General features: G+C 45.2%; 1 long non-coding RNA gene across 1 annotated transcript; it reads right to left on the minus strand.

Moving 5' to 3' along the window:
- Positions 1 to 3,505: 3,505 nt before the first annotated feature.
- Positions 3,506 to 8,697, minus strand: LOC145348172 (uncharacterized). Its single transcript, XR_013887916.1, has 4 exons — positions 8,573 to 8,697; positions 8,302 to 8,358; positions 5,712 to 5,774; positions 3,506 to 5,035 (listed from the first exon to the last, which is right to left on the minus strand). It is a non-coding gene; the product is annotated as an uncharacterized LOC145348172 (long non-coding RNA).
- Positions 8,698 to 14,410: the final 5,713 nt, after the last annotated feature.

The raw sequence follows: 14,410 nt of genomic DNA on the forward strand, positions 1-14,410 counted from the left end.
GGGGGTTCACAGGATTATCATGGGATGGGGAATAGAGTGTGAAGAGTGTTTACTTTAACTGGAAGATAACAGTTAAACATCCTGTTCTTACTGCCCTCTAAAGAAATGTTCCCATTTTCCAAAGTTCCCCTCTCTCACCCAGCAATTACCTTCTCTCCCTGTCGCCTCCTCCTGTGGCAACTCTCTCTGTCTCTCACCCCCAGCAATGACTCTCTCTTCCCTCAGTGCCCCCCCCACCCCCCCCACCCCCCGCCACCCCCCATTCCCCATCCCAGCACTCAAATGATGTGCAGCAGGCATGGTGGCACAGTGGTTAGCACTGCTGCCTCACAGTGCCAAAGTTCCGTGTTCGATTCCCGACCTCGGGTCCATGTCTATGTAATGTCTGCATGTTTCCCCTGTGTTTGCGTGGGTTTCCTCCGAGTGCTCCAGTTTCCTCCCACAGTCTGAAAGATACGCTGGTTAGGTGGATTGGCCGTGCTAAATCCTCTCTCAGTGTACCCGAACAGGCACCAGAATGTGGTGACTAGAGGATTTTTCATAGTCAATTCATTGCAGTGTTAATGTAAGCCAACTTGTGACACTAATAAATAAGACATAGGAGCAGAATTAGGCCACTCAGCCCATCGAGTCTGCTCTGTTATTCAATCGTGGCTGATATTTTTCTGATCCCAATTCTCTTGCCTTTTCCCCATAACCCGTGATCCCCTTATTTATCAAGAATCTATCTATCTCTGTCTGAAAGACGCTCAATGACCTGGCCTCCACAACCTTCTACGACAAAGGGTTCCACAGATTCACCACTCTCTGGCTGAAGAAATTTCTCCTCATCTCTGTTTTAAAGGATTGTCCCTTTAGTGTGCCCTCGGTCCTAGTTTTTCTTACCCTTGGAAACATCCTCTCCACATCCACTCTGTTCAGGCCTCGCAGCATCCTGTAAGTTTCAATAAATCCCTCCTCATCCTCCTCAACTTCAGTAAGTACAGACCCAGGGCCCTCAAACATTCCTCACTCGACAAGTTCTTCATTCCAGGGATCATTCTTGTGAACCTCCTCTGGACCCTTTCCAAGGCCAGCACATCCTTCCTTAGATACGGGGCCCAAAACTGCTCACAGTACTCCAAAAGAGGGTCTGAGCAGAACCTCATACAGCCTCAAAAGTCCATCCCTGCTCTTGTATTCTAGCTCTCTCGACATGAATGCTAACATTGCATTTGCCTTCCTAACTGCGGACTGAACCTGCACATTAACGTTAAGGGAATCTTGAACAATGACTCCCAAGTCCTTTATTATTTTTGATCTGCGAAGCATTTCCCCATTTAGAGAAGAAGCTATGCCTCCTTTCCTCCTTTCAAAATGCATAACTTCACAATTTTCCACATTGTATTCCATCTGCCACTTCTTTGCCCATTCTCCTAATCTGTCCAAATCCTTCTGCAGTCCCCCTGCTTCCACAATACTACTTGTCCCTCTACGTATCTTTCTATCATCTGCAAACTTAGCAACAGTGCCTTCCGTTCCTTCCTCCAAATTGTTGATGTATATTGTGAAGAGTTACGGTCCCAGCACCGTCCCCTGAGGCACATCACTCGTCACTGGCTGCCTTCCTGAAAAAGATCTCTTTATCCCCACTCTCTGCCTTCTGCCAGACAGCCAATCCCCTCTCCATGCCAGATCTTACCCTAAACACCCGGGGCTCTTAATTTCTTTTATAGTCTGCTGTGTGACACCTTGTCAACGGCCTTTTGGAAATCTAAATAAATCCTGTCCATTGGTTCTCCTTTATCAAACTTCATTGTTACCTCCTCAAAGAACTCTAACAGAGTTGTCAGGCATGACCTCTCCTTGACAAAGCCGTTCTGACTCAGTCCTACTTTTTCACGCACTTCCAAATACTCTGCGATCTCATTTTTAATTCATGGACTCTAAAATTTTGCCAATGACCGAAGTCAGACAGATAATTTCCCTTCTGCTGCCTCCCTCCCTTCTTAAACATTGGTGTTACATTAGCTACTTTCCAGTCCTCTGGGATCTTCCCTGCCTCCAGTGATTCCTGGAAGATCGCCACCAATGCCTCCACAATTTCCTCAGTAATCTCTTTTAGAACCCCGAGGTGTAGTCAATCCTTAAATTTAAATAAATTTCCACCACTGAACATTTAAAGAAAAAGCTTTATCCGCTTTATTTCAGAATTTTACGTTGATAACAGAAGTCATTAAAATAACAAATAGGTCCTCAGTGTATCTGAGAGACATTGACTGAGGTACAGACCATGTGATTTTTGTCCTAGGTCCCGCGTACTACACATCATTTTTCTGCAGGTGGTCCCTGAACCAGAACATGATTTCAGTGAGCTCTCATACATGGCCAATCTCGGCTGATGGTAAAGATTGCCCCTGCAGGGCAACAGCCACCCCCAGTATGGGGAGGTGATGGCTGAGTGGTATTATCGCTCACCTATTCATCCAGAAACTCAGGCTCATGTTCTGGGGATCTAGGATCGAATCCCGCCACGGCAGATGGTGGAATTCTGGAATTAAGAATCTACTGATGACCATGAAACCATTGTCGGAAAAGCCCATCTGATTCACGAATGTCCCTTTCGGGAAGGAAATCTGCCATCCTTACCCGGTCTGGACTACATGTGACTCCAGGGCCACAGCAATGGCCAAGCAAGCCAGTCAGTTCAAGGGCAACTAGGGATGGACAGTAAATGCTGGTCCAGCTAGCAACTCCCATCTCCCACGAATTAATTAAATAAAAAGTAGAAAGACTCATTCCTCTCTGCTGCAGAGCTGGGTCACGTTCAGACTCTGGGGACCAGGCTGTCAGTTCACGAAAGCTGAACGGTGTAAAATCGTGAACAATCCAGAGGTTGCAATTATCGATGAGTCTCCAACTGAAATGTCACTTTAAAAAAAAAATTCTAGCTGTTTAAGACCATCAACATAGTGAAGTGAATAAGGAAGAACAGGACAACAAATAGTCATGAACAGAATGTGGAACATGGCAGATTTAAAAATATACACAGGAGAAGAACAAATACAATCGTAATGATTCTATTAAATGTTGGAATGTATCCCACACACACACACACACACACACACAAAACTAATGGAAATTCCTATTCAATTAGTCAATAAACTCTGGAATTGAAAGCTAGTCTCATTTAATGGTGACCATGAAACCGTCGGAAAAACCCATCTGGTTCATTAATGTCCTTTAAGGAAGGAAATCTGCCATCCTTACCCGGTCTGGCCTACACATGACTACAGAGCCACAGCAATGTGGTTGAATCTTTAGGCAAACCAGCCGATTCAGGGGCAAATCTGGATGGGCAATAAATTCCAGTCTTGCTAATGCTGTCATCCCATGAAAGGATTTAAAAATATATGTTTTATATATTATTCAGCCCTAGTTATGTTGTTTTGTGTGTGTGTGTGTGTGTGTTTGTGCATACGGGTGTTAGTGTGTGTGTGTGTGTGTTTGTGCATGCGTGTGTGTGTGTGTGTGTGTGTGTGCGCGTATGGGTGTTAGTGTGTGTGTTTGTGCATACATGTGTGTATGTGTTAGTTTGTGTGTGTGTTAGTGTGTGTGTGTGTGTGTGTGTGTGTGTATACATAGAAAGACAGAAGATAGGAGAAGGAGGAGGCCATTTGGCCCTTCTAGCCTGCTCCGCCATTCATCACCATCATGGCTGATCATCCAACTCAATAGCCTAATCCTGCTTTCTCTGCATAACTTTTAATCCCACTCACTCCCAGTGCTATATCCAGCTGCCTTTTGTATATATTCAATGTTTTGGCATCAACTACTTCCTGTGGTAATGAATTCCACAGGTTCAACACTCTTTGAGTGAAGAAATTACTCTTCATCTCTGTCCTAAATGGTCTAATCAGTAACGTGTAAACTGTCTGTGCTTTATATGCTCTGTCTGAGGCCAGAACTCTCCATTCACCTGACGAAGGGACTAACCTGAAAGCTTGTGCGTTTACTATCAAATAAATCGGTCAGACTAAAACCTGGTGTTGTCAGACTTTTTACTAAATGGTCTACCCTAAATACACATACGGGCACCTGAATGTGTTGCACATTTCTAATATCTGTGTAAATTAAATTTAATGCAATTAAATGTAGGTAAGTGTAAGGTGATACAAATGATATGATTTGGCAGAAAGGACAAGGGGCAAAACAAAGTAAAGGGTACAGTTCAAGAATGTGAGAGTGGAGAGATGGGGTTTTACCTGCACAAGTTGTTGAAGGTTTCAGGGCTGGTGGATAAGATGATTAAAAACCACAGGGGATCCTGGGCATAGAAAACAAAAGCAAGGAGGTTCATAGAATCCCTACCGCGCAGAAGGAGGCCACTCAGCCCATCGAGCCTGCACCGACTACATTCCCAGCCAAGTCTTATATCTGTAACCCCCCTGCATTTACCTTGTGAATCTCCCTGACACCAAGGGGCAATTTACCATGGCCAATCCACCTGACCCACACAACTATGGACACTAAAGGGCAATCTACTTAACTGGTACATCTTGTGGACTGTGGGAGGAAACCAGAGCACTGAGAAGAAACCCATGCAGACATGAGGAGAACATGCAGACTCTACGTAGACAGTGAACGAGGCCGGAATTGGACCCGGGTCCCTGGCAGTGCTAGGCAGCACTCGCGTTCTTATTGATGGGCCTGGGTAATTTGATGCATTCCGACATCTCCCATCCCAGTTCGTGTCAGCTTGGGGGCTGTCTCCTCCCTGTTCTTCAGTCTCTCCTTGGCAGGTATTATCTCACTGACCTTTCATACTCACTGCTCTGAACAAACGTGACCTTATTAGCATGGGTTTCCCCCTCTCGTTCTCAACCTTGCCCTTTGCTCTCTTGAGTTTTGTGTGTGTGGGATACATTCTTTACATGTCGTGTGTCAGGGCTTCCTCTGCATCTGTCATGAGGACACTTTTGTTTTCCCGTATTTCTCTTCAATGCAGCGATCCAGGAAGGCAGAGACACTGACAGCCAGGAATAACTCCCGAATCCTGAAAGAAGGAGCGATGTTAACAAGTTGTGAACTGATACTTACTGAGCGGAAAATGCTCAGAATATTTCAACAAGCAATTAAAATATGTTCAATTCACAGGGTTCAACAGCGTTTACAAATGCACCATAGAAAGCATCCTTCCCGGATGTATCACAGCTTGATGTTGCCCCTTCTCTGACCAAGACCACAAAGAACTACAAAGAGTCGTGAATGTAGCCCAGTCCATCACTCAAACCAGCCTCCCATCCATTGACTCTGTCTACGGTTCCCGCTGCCCCGGAAAATCAGCCAGCATAATGAAGGACCTCATGTACCCTGGACATATTCTCGTTCATCTTCTTCCGTCAGGAAAAAGATACAAAAGTCTGATGTGGCCATGTACCAGCCGACTCAAGAGCAGCTTCTTCCCTGCTGCTGTCAGACTTTTGAAGGGACCTACATCCTAGCTATGACTGTAATACTACATTTTGCACCCTCTCCTTGCCTTCCCCCCATGTGATCTATGAACTGTATGCATTGTCTGTATAGCGTGCAAGAAACGATACTTTTCGCTGTACACCAATACATGTGACAATAAAAACTCCAGTCAAATTCAATCCCTTAGCCTTCAAACACCAGGAAGCTAAAGATTGAAACATTTGCTTTTGCTATTGATATGTGTGGACGTATCTCACCTTCTCCAAATCTGGGAGTCCATTCTGTCATTTCTGGTATTTCTCCCTCGTTCCATAATTTACCTGTAATCAACATACTAAAAGTTAATTTCATTCCCTGACCCACATCCTCTCTTTGTCTGCTTCTCTCTCATTCTTTGTCTAAGCCTCAATCTGTGCTTTTTAAGGTCAGCATGTCGACGCAGTGGTTAGCACTGCTGCCTCACAGCACCAGGGACCTGGGTTCGATTCCCGGCTCGGGTCATTACCTGCGTGGAGTCTACATGTTCTCATGCGTGCTTGCAAAGGTTTTCCTTCGGTTTCCTCCCACAGTCCAAAAGACGTGTCGGTTAGGGTGCATTGGCCATGCTAAATTCCCCCTCAGTGTACCCGAACAGGCACCGGAGTGTGGTGACGAGGGGATTTTCGTAGTAACTTCATCACAGTGTTAATGTAAGCTTACTCGTGAGACTAATAAATAAATGAAATCTGCGTTCCTCTAGCTCAGCCTGGATTTTAAAAATTGGCTTATTGACAGAAAGCAGGGGATCATGCTGAATATTTGTCTTTTCTGTTTGGAGAATGGTTGGCAATGAGTTTTCCCAAGGGACTGGGCTGTGATTAATGCTTCCTTTTATATCCAGACCAGAAAGTATGGCAAACAAGGTCATGATACTAATTAACTATTGCAGGATATGAATAAGCTAGCAGAGCTGAGTGGTCAGAGAAGTATGAAGGAAAAGGGAGGAGCAATGTAGGCTGCGGTGAGTGGTCCCACGGCAGTGAATGGAAATTTCAGTGGCTTGCTGACCCCATCTTGAGCTGGGAGGGAAAGCCTGTAAAATTCTGGCCAACAATGCAGTCATAAAGAGTGTGCGGGTACAGAAGGGCCTTCAGTTCTGAAGTTGGGAGGACATTTTGAGAGGGTTATCAAAGCTTATGAGGCATCGGGCTTCAGAAATAGCACTTTTCTTTTACAAAAGCAGCAAAGTTATGTTGCAACATTTATAAAGTTCTGTTTCAGCCAGAACTAAACTATTGCGTCCAGTTCTGCTCACTACAGGTTACTCAGAAGGTGTAGGATTTACCAGGACTCCAGAGATAGAGGGTGACATTCTCCGGTCTGCCAGCCACATGTTTCCTGCCAGTGGGAAGTGGCGCTTTGTTTGCTAGCGACGGGATTCTCCAGTCCCGCTGCTGTCAATGGGAATTCCCATTGACGTCACCCCTACGCCGGCAGGAAACCCATGGGCGGGGAGACACCACCAGCAGGGCTGGAGAATCCCGCTGGCGTGAATGGCTGGAGAATTCCGGCCAGGAATTTTAGTTACAAGGGATGTAGCCAGGTTACGTGAGTGGGTAAAACAAATGTAGGAGTGTAATGTGGGAAAATCTGAGGTTGTCCACTTTGGCAGGAAGGATAGAAATGATGAATGTTATTTAAATGGAGAGAGACTGCAGAAAGCTGCAGTGCAGAGGGATCTGGGTGTCTTTGCATATAAATCACAAGAAGCTAGCATGCAGGTACAGTAAGTAATAAGGAAGGAAAATAGGATGTTGGCTTTTATTGAATTGGGGGTGGAACGTAGGAGTAGGGAAGACTGCTATAACTATACAGGACATTAGTGAGACAACATCTAAAGTACAGTTTGGTCTCTGCACTTTAAGAAGAACATAGTTGTATTGGAAGAAGTTCAGTGATCCCTGAGATGAAGGGGTCTGCCTTATGAGGAGAGGTTGAGTCTATTGGGCCTGTACTCCTTGGAGTTTAGAAGAATGAGAGGTGATCTTATTGAGACTTACAGGATGCTGAGGGGGTTTGATGGGGTGATAGGATGTTTTTCCTCCTAGGCAGAAGCTAGGAATAGGGAGCATGGTTTACAATTAAGGGGTCTCCCTTTTAACTTGGAGATGAAGAGGAATTTCTTCTCTTAGGGGTTTCGAATCTTTGGAATTCCCTTCAGCGTTAAGCAGCGAGGACTGCATTGTTGCATGTTCAATATTCACAACTGAGGTGGATAGATTATTGATCGACAAGGGAGTCGAGGGTTGTGGGGGTGGGGGGAATGGGAGGATAGGATTTTGGAGTTAAGGCTGCAGTTGGATATCAGCCATGTTTCTACTGAATAGTAGACGTGGGCAGCCTCGATGGGATGAATGGCCTCATCCTACTCACTGTTTAATGATCTTGTGATCCATGTTGGTTGGGAGAGATTGGGATCAATCTCCCTGGAGCAAAGGGGATGGAGGGGGAGATTTGATTGAGGTGTACAAGATTTTAACAGGTTTCATTTAGGTAGGCAAAGAGAGAAATGTCCCCAGTAGTGATTGGCACAAGGATTGGGGCAAGGGATGCAGGGGGAAATGAAAGGAAGAAATGTTTCTACACAGGGCCTCAGAGGGGGACACATTTCCTTATCAGACTCATGCAGACTAGATGGGCTGAATGGCCTCCTGTAGGGATTCAATGGTGACCAATCTGGCTTTTTGTAACACAAATTATTTTGTTATTTGATCTCTCTGCCCAGCCTTTCACCCCCTACCACTGTTCTCCCACATTATTGCCATCCTTTTTCACCCAGAGAATGTTGAAATTATTTATTTACTTTACTTTTTTGTCTGTGAGATCTTACGTCCAGCGACCGGTCTCTCGATTCTCCCCACCGCCCTGTACACAACACAGAAATAGTGTACATTTATTCATTAGGGTCAGACGTTTTAAACAGTGATTTAAACCACTTCCTGCTTTCTCTGAAATGCTAATCCCTGTACAAAAATATCATTAAATCCTGCTGCTGTGAGCGTCTACACAGGGTTAAAGGTTCTGACACAGAATCTCTGCTAGTTCACAGGTCAGTGTTAAAATTAAGGTACACACTCACCCCAGCTGCAGGAGTGAATCCCAGAAGTGAGCAGTTTTAATCTATCCCCGCAGTGTGCACTCAGACAGAAGTACAGTAACACACACCAGAAGCAACATTTATAATCATCTCTGCCCAAATGGGTGTGGAAAAAAAGAACTAGCCAATTATCTAGCTTGCTTCATTTTCAAATGAAAATAGGAAATGTTGGATGAACGCAGCAGGTCTGGGAGTAACTAGAGGGAGGTAAAATCCCTACAGTGCAGAAGGAGATCCAGTCTGTATCCACCATTCAGCACAAACCCCAGCCCTCTGTGCTATCCCCGTAATCCTGCATACTTACCACGGCTAATCCATCAAAACAGCACATCTTTTGGACACCGAGGGACAATTTAGCACAAGCAAGCCACACATCTTTTTAAGTTTATTTATTAGCGTCATAAATAGACTTACATTAACACTGCAATGAAGTTACTGTGAAAATCAACTAGTCGCCGCACTCCGGCGCTTGTTCGAGTACACTGAGGGAGCACTTGTCATGGCCAATGCACCTATCCAGCACGTCTTTCAGACCATGGGAGGAAACCAGAGCATCTGGAGGAAACCCACGCAGACACGGGGAGAATGAGCAGACTCTGCACAGACAGTGACCCAAGTCGGGAATCGAACCCGGGTCCCTGGTGCTGTGAGGCAGCCGTTCTCCTATGCTTTTATATCTTTTATTAAAGAATGATGCATAGGGTGGTACGGTGGCAGAATGGTTAGTACTGCTGCCTCACAGTGCCTGGGAACCAGAATCAATTTCCAGCTTGGGTCACTGTCTGTGTGGAGTTTGCACATTCTCCCCATATCTGCATGGGTTTCCTCTGGGTGCTCCAGTTTCCTCTCATAATCCAAAGATGAGCAGGTTAGGTGGATTGGCTTGCTAGATGTGTGGGGTTATGAACAGGACGGAGGGAAGGGCCTGGATGGGATACTCTACCGGAGAGTCAGTGCAGTCTCGCAGAGCCAACTGCCTCTTTCTGCACTGTAGGAATTTTCTGATTCCATTGTTCCGGTTATAATTTCACCAGCACCCTATGTAATTGTCGCAAAACTTTCTGTTCCGATCCCAGTTGATGTTACTACTAGGTGGGACGTACTCAGAAAGGAGCCCTGGCTCAAAAGACTGTAACTTTACTTTTTATTTAAGAAAATGCAGACAAACAGAATCCCAGACTGCCAATTGGCTTTAAACAACTGAAAAATAAATGTATTAAACATAAACGATTTGATTGCATTGCAATATTCCTTCACTCCCTCTCATATTCTCAAATGTACACAGGTTTTAAGGATAACACCGGTTAGAAAATATCTCTTATGCTATCATGTTTTCAGTTCATACACAGTTCCTGTAAATCAACAGGCAAACTGTGGTCACGCTCTGAAACCAAGAGGTAAATACCACAATTGAAATTCGGTGGATCTTTCCTCAAAGTCCCATCTCAGCCCCGTAGATCACCAAATGTTTCCAATGCCACTCCCCAAAAGACGCATCTTAAAATCTTCTTCCAAGCAATGCTTTCCCTCAGCTGTCTGCAGCAAGGATCTGCTTCCAGGATTTCCAACTGTCCTTTCATTGCACCCCTGCCTTGAGTTGCCACGTACATTCAACTTTCACACAATCACTCAGGCACCCAGCCACTAGTAGTTCACTGCTGCTCCACAGACTGTAATAACATCACCCACAGTAGGATTGCCTCACATATCTGGCTCCCCTCTAGCTGACTTCACTAGGTCTGCACATTCCAGTTCAGTTTCAAATTCCAGTTCCAGTTTCCATTTAACTTCACTCTTCTTGGAAACTCAATTTTCGTTCCTGGTTTCTATAACCAGTTGCTCTTTAATTTCTGGAACTTTTTTTGTTTCTTGGTTGTGTGTTTATGCTTTCGGCAAAACTATTTGTTACTTTCTCAAACAATACTAAAAAGAAAGGTCAAGCATGACTGGTTTATTAAAGTTTATTTATTAGTGTCCCAAGTAGGCTTACGTTAACACTGCAATGAAGTTACTGTGAAAATGCCCTAGTTGCCACACTCCTGTGCCTGTTCGGGTACACTGAGGGAGAATTTAGCACGGCCAATGCACCCTAAACAGCACGTCTTTCAGACTGTGGGAGGAAATCAGAGCACTTGGAGGAAACACACACAGATGCCGGGAGAACACGCAGACTCCACACAGACAGTAACCCAGACCAATCCCGGATCCCTGATGCTTGAGGCAGCAGTGCTAACCACTGTGCCACTGTGCTGTCTGAAACTTTTCTAATTCTGATTGCATTGAGATTTCCCAACTTTCCCAAAATGAATATACATTTTGCAATTTCCCCCATGATACACGATAAGCTAACTGGTTTCTGTCTTCCTCTTTTCTTGATGAGAAGAATTGCAGTTGCAATTTTCCACTCTGACGGGAACCTCCAGAATCTAAGGAATTTTGTAATATCAAAACATACGCACCGATCACAACAGCTGTCTTATCTTCAAAACCATCAGGATCTGGAATTTTAGTGATATTAAATTTCTTATTACCCATTCCCTGTTTTTGTTCCTCCCTCTTTCACTAAACAATTCACAAGCATTTTGGAGAATTTTTTTGTAACCTCTGCAATGAAGACTGATGGTGGAAAGGCGGTGGCCAACTGGTATTGTCACTGGACTGGTAATCCAGAGATCCAGGGTAATGCTCTGGGAATGTGGGTTCGAATCCCACCACGGCAGATGGTGAACTTTGAACTCAATAAAAAAACCTGGAATTAAAAGTCTAATGATCACCACTGTCGCAAGGGAATCAGAATAAAGGGAGCAGATGGCCAAATGGTGTTATCGCTAGACTATTGTATTCAAGAGGTGGCTAAATATAGCTCTTGGGACAAATGAGATCAAAGGTTATGGGGAGAAAGCAGGATTAGGCTATTGAGCTAGATGATCAGCCATGATTGTGATGAATGGTGGAGCAGGTTCGAATGGCCTCCTCCTGCTCCTATCTTCTACGTTTCTATGATGCAAATACTGTGTCCGGTTTTGGTCTTCTTATTTAAGGAAAAATATATTATCAGTCGAGGTAATACAGAACAGGTTTACTAACCCCGGCTATGGGGAAAGATTACACAGGACGGGTCTATAATCCTTGGAGTTCAGAAGAATTCAAAGGTGATATTTTGATTTGATTTGGTTTGATTTAATTCATTATTGTCACTTAAAGTTTACAGGTTATTTATTAGTGTCACAAGTAGGCTTCCATTAACACTGCAATCGCTGTGAAAATCCCCTAGTTGCCACACTCCAGTGCCTGTTTGGGTACACTGAGGGAGAATTTAGCACGGCCAATGTACCTAATCTGCACATCATTCAGACTGTGGGGGGAAACTGGAGCACCTGGAGAAAACCTATGCAGACACGGAGAGAACGTGCAGACTCCGCACAGTCACTCAAGGTGGGAATCGAACACGGGTCCCTGGTGCTGTGAGGCAGCAATGCTAATCGCTGTGCCACCATGCTGTGAAAAGTATCGCTTCTTGTGCACTAGCTCGACAGACTGGAGGGGCTGATTGTGGACAAGTCCCCAGGACCGGATGGAATGCATCCGAGGGTTCTGAAAGAAATGGCGGAGGTGATAGTGGATGCCTTGGTGGTTATTTTCCAGACGTCGCTGGATTCCGGGGAAGTGCCGGATGATTGGAAAACGGCTAATGTTACGCCGTTGTTTAAGAAGGGTGCCAGGCAAAAGGCGGGGAATTATAGGCCGGTTAGTTTAACGTCTGTGGTAGGTAAAATGTTAGAATCTGTCATTAAGGAGGAAATTGCGAGGCATCTTGAAGGGAATTGCTTGATAGAGCAGATGCAGCACGGTTTCATTAAAGGGAAGTCGTGTCTGACAAATTTACTGGAGTTCTATGAGGATGTGTCTAGGGTGGTGGATAGAGGAGAGCCGGTGGATGTGGTCTTTCTAGATTTTCAGAAGGCGTTTGACAAAGTACCTCACAAGAGGTTATTGCAGAAGGTCGAGGGACATGGAGTTGGGGGGTAGGGTGTTAGCGTGGATAGAGGATTGGTTGTCAAATAGGAGGCAGAGAGTGGGGGTCAACGGGTGCTATTCGGATTGGCGGATGGTGACTAGTGGAGTGCCCCAGGGGTCGGTGCTGGGGCCTCAGCTTTTTACCATTTATATAGATGATCTGGAGGAGGGAACCGAGTGTAGGGTGTCGAAATTTGCTGATGACACCAAGATTGGGGGAACGGCAAATTGCGCGGAGGGTGTGGAGAGTCTGCAGAAGGATCTAGATGGGCTGGGCGAATGGGCCAGGAAATGGCAAATGGAATTTAATGTTGGCAAGTGTGAGGTGGTCCACTTTGGTAGGAAGAATGGTAGGAAGGACTATTACTTACGTGGCGAAAAACTGCAGCAGGCGACGGTGCAGAGGGACCTCGGGGTCCTTGTGCATGAGTCGCAAAAACCCAGCTTGCAGGTGCAGCAGGTGGTCAGGAAGGCAAATGGGATGCTGGCCTTCATAGCGAGGGGGATTGAATATAAAAGTAGGGAGGTCTTGCTGCAGCTGTATAGGGCATTGGTGAGGCCGCAGCTGGAGTACTGTGTGCAGTTTTGGGGCCGCACCTGCGCAAAGATATTTTGGCCTTGGAGGGAGTGCAGAGGAGGTTTACTAGGCTGATACCGGAGTTGAGGGGGTTGAGCTATGAGGAGAGGCTGAATAAACTGGGCTTGTACTCGTTAGAGTTTAGAAGAATGAGGGGAGATCTCATTGAGACGTATAAGATGATGAATGGGATGGATAGGATAGAGGTGGAGAGACTCTTCCCGCTCAAAAAAGACAGTAGGACTAGGGGGCACAGCCTCAAGATAAAAGGGGGGCGGTTTAGAACGGAGTTGAGGAGGAACTTCTTCACTCAAAGGGTGGTGAATCTCTGGAATTCTCTGCCCGTTGAAGTGGTGGAGGCTGCCTCGCTAAATATTTTTAAGACGCGGGTTGATGGGTTTTTGATAAGAGAGGGGATTAAGGGTTATGGGGAGAAAGCGGGAAAGTGGAACTGAGCAGCGACAGATCAGCCATGATCTTATTGAATGGCGGAGCAGGCTCGAAGGGTTAGATGGCCTACTCCTGCTCCTATTTCTTATGTTCTTATGTTCTTATGTAGACAGACAAAACATACTGTTCATAGAGTACATAAGAGAGAAGGAAAAGAGAGAGAGCAGGATGTTGTGTTGCAGTCATAGCTAGAGAAAGATCGACTTAATGCAAGGTAGGTCCATTCAAAAGTCTGATGGCAGCAGGAAAGAAGCTGTTCTTGAGTCGGTTGGTACGTGACCTCAGGCTTTTGTACCTTTTTCCAATGGAAGGAGGTGGAAGAGAGAATGTCCGGGATGCATGGGGTCTTTGATTATGCTGGCTGTTTTCCCAAGGCAGCGGGAAACGTACACAGTGTCAATGGATGGGAGGCTGGTTTGCATGATGAACTGGGCTACATTCAGGTCCTTTTGTATTTTCTTGTGATCTTGGAGCACAGCAAGAGCTGTAATTATCTGGAAAGGATACTTTCTATGGTGCACCTGAATAAATTGGTGTGACTCATAGCAGATATGTCAAATATCCTTAGGCTCCTGACAAAGTAGAGAATTTGGTGGGTTTTCTTTACTATAGCAATGAAGATTGATGCAAATATCATGTACGGTGTGTTGATCCACCAGAAGGAACTCTCCAGTTCCAGGCAATAAAAATATAACAAAACGTAGTCCAACTTATAACTCAAAGAGAAAGGTTTAATAACGAAACCTTATTACTCCAACATTTGAGGTCTTATCCTG

This window comes from Carcharhinus amblyrhynchos, chromosome 9 (genome assembly GCF_965287045.1).
Source record: "Carcharhinus amblyrhynchos chromosome 9, sCarAmb.v2.hapA, whole genome shotgun sequence".
Lineage (NCBI taxonomy): Eukaryota > Metazoa > Chordata > Chondrichthyes > Carcharhiniformes > Carcharhinidae > Carcharhinus > Carcharhinus amblyrhynchos.